The following is a 6,000-nucleotide window of genomic DNA, read 5'->3' as shown; positions in this document are numbered from 1 at the left end:
CACTTCATGCTTGCTTCTCCAGCTTAGGCAGCCTGCCCACTCATACTATCCGCATTTTGCTTCCCCCAACCTTCCCATGTTTTCCCATAGATAGATGAACTGGAGACTAATGCAGAAAGGGTCGGTGAAAGCCAAGCCTCCAACATCTTAACCATGGCTGTTTGGGGGTAAGTGTCCCTTAAGATCTCAAGAGCTAAGAGGAGGCCCAGGAGTTGACAGGGCAAAGCCCTGGAGGAGAGCAGGAGAAATTCCTCTGGTCTTAGATGAAAACCTCAGGGCCAGTTTTCCAGTGCATGCAACAATTATAATTTATTTATTTTCTTGTCTATAATTTTCCCACCTGTAAAATGAGGGGAAAGACCCAACTCACAAGGTTGCTTTAAGGATTCATGAAAAAGCATTTTACATTTTTCAAATCTCTATAGAAACATTATTGTTAAATTGACTAATAATGATCTGTCTTGTTTTTTAAATTCTGTCTTCTTTTTCTTAAGTTAAAGGAGATAACAAAAATAAGAGCAAAAATTAATGAAACTGAGAACAACACAGTAGACAGGATCAAAAGTCAAGGTTGGTATTTTGAAAAGAGTACTAAAATTGACAAATCTCTGATGTAATAAAGAAGAAAGAACAGAAGCACAAATAGTCACAACAGATCCCATAGATTATTTAGAAACGTACTTTAAAATTTTTAAATGTACAAGGACTTCCTAGTTATAGTTTATTATTACATTATGGTCAGAAAACAAACTGTATGATCGCTGTCCTTTGAAACTTGTTGAGATTTGCTTATGGCTCAGCACATGTTTGATCTCAATGAGGTTTCCACTGGCACTTGAAAAGAATGTGTGTTCTGGAGATGCTGGGTGCACTCATCTATATAAACCCATTAGATCAAGTTTGTAATGTATTGTTCAGATCTTCTCTGCTTTTAATGGATTTTTATCTGCTTGTTCTATCAATTAATGAAGCAATTGTTGAGTTATCCATTTCTACTTATAGTTCTGTGAATTTTACTTTATATATTTGAGGCCATGTTATCAGATGCATGCAAATATAGAATTGTTGGGGCGCCTGGGTTGTTCAGTTGGTTAAGCATCCAACTTCAGCTCAGGTCATGATCTCATGGTTTGTGGGTTCAAGCACCATGTCAGGCTCTGCACTGACAGCTCAGAGCCTGGAGCCTGCTTCGGATTCTGTGTCTCCCTCTCTTTTTTCTCTCTCTCTCAAAAATAAAAATATTAAAACAGTTTTTAAAAGCATAGAATTGTCATATCTTCTTGTTGAACTGAAATTTTAAGAAGCAAGCCTCTATCTGTAGTAATGCCTTTTGCTTAAATATTGGGTTACAATTCTGTTAGGATTCTACTACAATTAGCCTATTATTCAGGCTTTTCCTCTATTGGTTTGGATGTTACACACTTTTTCTCTTAATGGCCAAGGAATTAAAAGATCCATTCTTGATTTATAAAAACCTAATGCTAATTGGCAATTTTATCTTCATACTAGACAATGAGAGGATCTTAGAATACTATAACCTCATTTATGTCTCATATGCTATTATTTTTGTGAATTTAATTATGTGTATATATATATATATAAAGGTATACAGATATATATTGAAATACATTATTGTTTTCTATACCAAATGTTTATTGAGATTTATCCACATATTTATTATTTCTTTCTCTGCCTCTTCAACTGCCCATGTGGGGTTATTTTGTCTCAAAAAATGTCCTGTATGACATTCTGTCCTGTTAGTAGTAACACCTTCCAATTTTTGTTTGCCTAAAAACAGCTTTATTCCACTTTCATTCTTAAAAGATATTTTTTTCTGGGAATAGAATTCTAGATTGAGTGTCATATTCTTTTGTCACAGGAGAGGCATCAAGCCATCAATTTCTGTCCTCCAGCCACACTGGCTGGTGAGCAGTCTAGCTGCTCATCTTCCTGTTTAATGCATCTGTTAAGTTTTTTTTTTTTTTTTCCCCTGTGTCTTTGGTTTATTCCGGTTTTACTATGTTATATTTGGGTGTGGGTTTTTTTCCTTGGTAATGCTGCTTCAGATTCTTTGGGCTTTTAAATTTGTGGATTTGTATCTACCATTTTGGTAAATTTTCAGCTGTTTTATGCCCAAATGTTATCTCTAATCCCTTCTCTTTCTGTTTCCTTCCGTGACTCCAATAAAGGCATGTTAGACCTTATCACCATATCTCCTGTGTCTCTTAACCTGTCATTTGCATCCCTCTGTACCCCATGCCCTGCCCAGGCTTCATTCTGGATATAGCTTATATTTTAGTTCACTAAGTCTCTCGTTAGCTGTGTAATCTGCCATTAAACAGATATTCTATTTTTCAGTTTGAGACTTCCATTTGTTTTCTTTTTTATAGTATGCCAAATTCTCGAATTTGTCTTTACTTTTCTTGAACATTATTTATTTATTAATTTTTAAGTATTAGTATTTATTTTTGAGAGACAGAGAAGAGTGTGTGAAGGAGGGGCAGAGAGAGGAGACAAAGGATCTAAAGCAGGCACGCACTGACAGCAGTGAGCCCAATGTGAGGCTCAAATCCACAAACCGTGAGATCATGACCCAAGCTGAAGAGAGATGCTCAACTGACTGAGCCACCTAGGTGCCCCTCCTTGAACATTATTTTAAAATCTGTATCTGATGATATCTGGTAGTGGCTTTCTCTGAAACCAATCTCTGAGTGTGTCACAAATTCCCTGCATTGGATTACCCCTATACAAATACTTAGAGTACTTTGTATTTGCCTACTTGAAGCCTGACTGATAACACTGCTGTTTGCCAGGCTCTCAACCCTGGGCCTTACAACTTTCTACACATTTGTTTTTCCACAGTCTACAGCTCTCCTTTATATTGTATTAACTTGCAGCAAAAGGGAACTTGGTTCAGGAGCCAGGATTCTAAAGTAAACACAAACTGGAAAAAAAAGAATCCCTTCTCCAGGACTCCTAGCCTTAGTAAATAATTTTTTTATTTTTTAATTTTTTTTTTTTTTTTGAGATAGACAGAGCATAAGCAGGGGAGGGGTAGAGAGAGAGGGAGACAGAAATCTGAAGCAGGCTCCAGGCTCTGAGCTGTCAGCACAGAGCCCGACCCGGAGCTCTAACCCATGAACTGTGACATCATGAGCTGAGTAGAAGTCATATGCTTAACTGACTGAGCCACCCCAGTAAATAATTTTTTGATAACATTTTTTGGGGGGCACACTGCCATCCTCCCAAATTTTGTTTCAGTTGGCCTGTTATCAAGAAAGTACTGTTCTTTCTTCATTCTCAGGACCTGAGAGGATGTGTGGAGCCTGGGTGATCACTAACCTGAAAACCCATCCTGGACTGTTAAATTCAATTAAATTTAAACTATTACATTATAGAGACTACATTGTACAGCCATTGCATTTTGGGTCTACTTGTTATAGTAGTTGATTCGGTTTATTAGTCAAGCCTGAATAATACCACCAACAAATAAGAATATTTCTTCATAGGCCCTTGATGCTCAATGTCCATATTGCATAAAACTTAGCTATACTTCCCTAAGAAGACTAAGGTCATCTGAATTAGACAACCACTTTTTTAATCTCCCCCCCTTCAAACATTTATTGAATAACAGGTACAGGGCAGGTACACCACTAATACCTGTGATGTCTGCTTCTTTTGTTGCTGTGGGCATACTTTCCTTTCTTTCCTGTTGCTTTTTCTAAACCAGGTCTCCTTCTTCAATTCTACTGCTCTCACCACCTTTCTCCTCTCCAATAGCATCTTAGTTTCTGCTTTCAAACATGCTGGCCTTGACCCCAGTGTTGAGTTAGCCTTGCCATCACTCTGCTGCGCCATCAAACAAACTACTTCTCTATTCCTTTGCCTCTTTTCACTGTCAGACTTCGTGAGAGTAGATAACAGCTGAAGCCTCACTTTGGGAGAAGTCTGGAGGTTGGCGGGAGCGGAGACTGACCTGGTTTGGGGGCTCAGGGAAAGACAAAAATGAAGAGCCAGTGTTGTGGCTGAGGGCTGAGGCTGAGTAGGGATTACCCAGCAGCAGCAGCAGAAAGTTACAGGCAGACAAACTGTTAGAAGGAAGCTGAACTTAAAAGGCACCAGAAAATACAAGTGGTAAGTGTGATGGGTCAAGGCCGTGTGTGAAAGAGAAGGAAAGTGCTCTGGGGACAAGGTAGGGGCTGGAGGTGGGGTATGGAGAAGAGTTGAAGAGCTAGGTGTACTAGGGAGGGGGCTAGAGCTCCAAAGACAGCCTGGGTAGCTTCTGCAAAGCTCCTGGGCCTGCCAGGGCCCGCCCCCGGGGCCACGCCCAGCTCGCAACCGAGCCAAAGCTATGGGCACTGTCAGAAGTGTGACCTGGAGCCCTGCTCCCTGCTTAGCCACTCTAGGAAGCTCAGGGACCCAGTTTGTGACTACAGGCCATTCTAATTTGTAAAAAACGTGAGGACAACCAAGAAGATGGGTGATGGCAACTAAGGCTCCTCTTATCCCAGCTTGTGCCCTGAAAAATTTCCGCCCCAGCAGGGTGCTTAAGAGAAGGCAGGGAAGTGTGGCACTGCGAGCAGGGAAGCCCTGGGTCTGATTCATTCTCTCTGTCCTAAGGGCCGTGCTGTTCTGGGCCTGACCACAAAGATACGGGATATGGACGAGGCATGGGCTGTGAGCGCTGTAGAGGAATTTTGGCAGATAACCACTCAGTCCGAATCCTGCATTAAGAGACTGGAACAAACACTAGCATAGTTTCTAACAGTTCAAGGCCATGTGCTTGTGATGTCCACTCCAGCCCCTGAAGTTCCTGCATGGGAAAGCTTAAAGCTGCCAGAAGAATTTAGTTTATTCCAGCCAAAACTTGCAGATAAGGTCCCTGTCTCCCAATCTCTGTAGGAGGGTAGGAGCCTTGCTTCCATAAACACCAGTTAGCAGGCCTAATCCTGCTTGTGTGTATCTCTATTTCCCTGATTCTGAGCACCACCCTCACTGCATTTCCCCCAGTGACTGCACTCAAAGCAAGATAGGATTTTTCAATCTTGGGATTCTTATTTTCTCCTGAGATTGAGAACTGTTTAGTGCTGAGTGTGGAAGAGGGATCAGGTGGGAACGCAAATGAGCCTCAGATGTGAGGAGGTGCAGCCTGGCTCTTGACAGTTCCCTATGCCCCTTGCCTCAGGGTCTGTTAGAATGGTGGTGGCCAGGGAGTGGAGGTACAGCTCTAAGGTCCTCTGGCTAAGTGATTTCATTGATATGAGCTTCTCTTTTATTTTTTTAATTTTTAAAAATGTTTTATTTATTTCTGAGAGAGAGAGAGAGAGAGCGTGAGCAGGGGAGGTTCAGAGAGAGAGGGAGACATAAAATCCGAATCAAGCTCCAGGCTCTGAGCTGTCAGCACAGAGCCCGACGTGGGGCTCGAACCCATGAACTGTGAGATCGTGACCTCAGCCGAAGTCGGAAGCTCAACCGACTGAGCCACCCAGGTACCGCTGTGACCTTCTCTTTCCACCGTGGCACATTAATCTGCAAAATGGTATTCAAACTTTTTTGTGTGTAGAAACCCATTTTTCCGATAGAAATTTAGATAGTACTCCCAAATAGATAAAGTAGAGAGCTTTTCTTTTTTTTTTTATATTTTTATTTATTTCTAGGAGAGAGAGAGAGACAGCGTGAGCAGGGGAGGATCAGAGAGAGAGGGAGACACAGACTGACACAGGCTCCACGCTCCGAGCTGGCAGTCAGCACAGAGCCCGACGCGGGGCTCGAACCCACGAACCGCGAGATCATGACCTAAGCGAAAGTCGGACGCTTAACCGACTAAGCCACCCAGGCGCCCCAGTAGAGAGCTTTTCTAATAGAGTGAGGAATTGGGGATTTGCCCATTGGGTCTAACAGATTCTTCTGAGGGAGTTGAATCACATCCAAAGAACCAGGTACAGCAAAAACTACTAATCACGCCAAGGCACCCAGTCTCGCCTTGTTCCATTTAGTAAT

General features: G+C 41.9%; 1 long non-coding RNA gene across 2 annotated transcripts in view; it reads right to left on the bottom strand.

Moving 5' to 3' along the window:
• Positions 1-285: 285 nt before the first annotated feature.
• The window catches only part of LOC144234129 (uncharacterized), a 28,218-nt gene continuing 22,503 nt past the window's right edge, over positions 286-6,000 (bottom strand). For both annotated transcript variants that reach the window (XR_013335870.1, XR_013335871.1), the window contains exon 7: positions 286-340. This is a non-coding gene — a long non-coding RNA (uncharacterized LOC144234129). The remainder of the gene's footprint in view (positions 341-6,000) is intronic.

The sequence above is a fragment of the Crocuta crocuta genome, unplaced genomic scaffold (genome assembly GCF_008692635.1).
Source record: "Crocuta crocuta isolate KB4526 unplaced genomic scaffold, BGI_CrCroc_1.0 scaffold185, whole genome shotgun sequence".
Taxonomy (NCBI): domain Eukaryota; kingdom Metazoa; phylum Chordata; class Mammalia; order Carnivora; family Hyaenidae; genus Crocuta; species Crocuta crocuta.
This window is presented reverse-complemented; position numbering and strand designations above follow the sequence as displayed.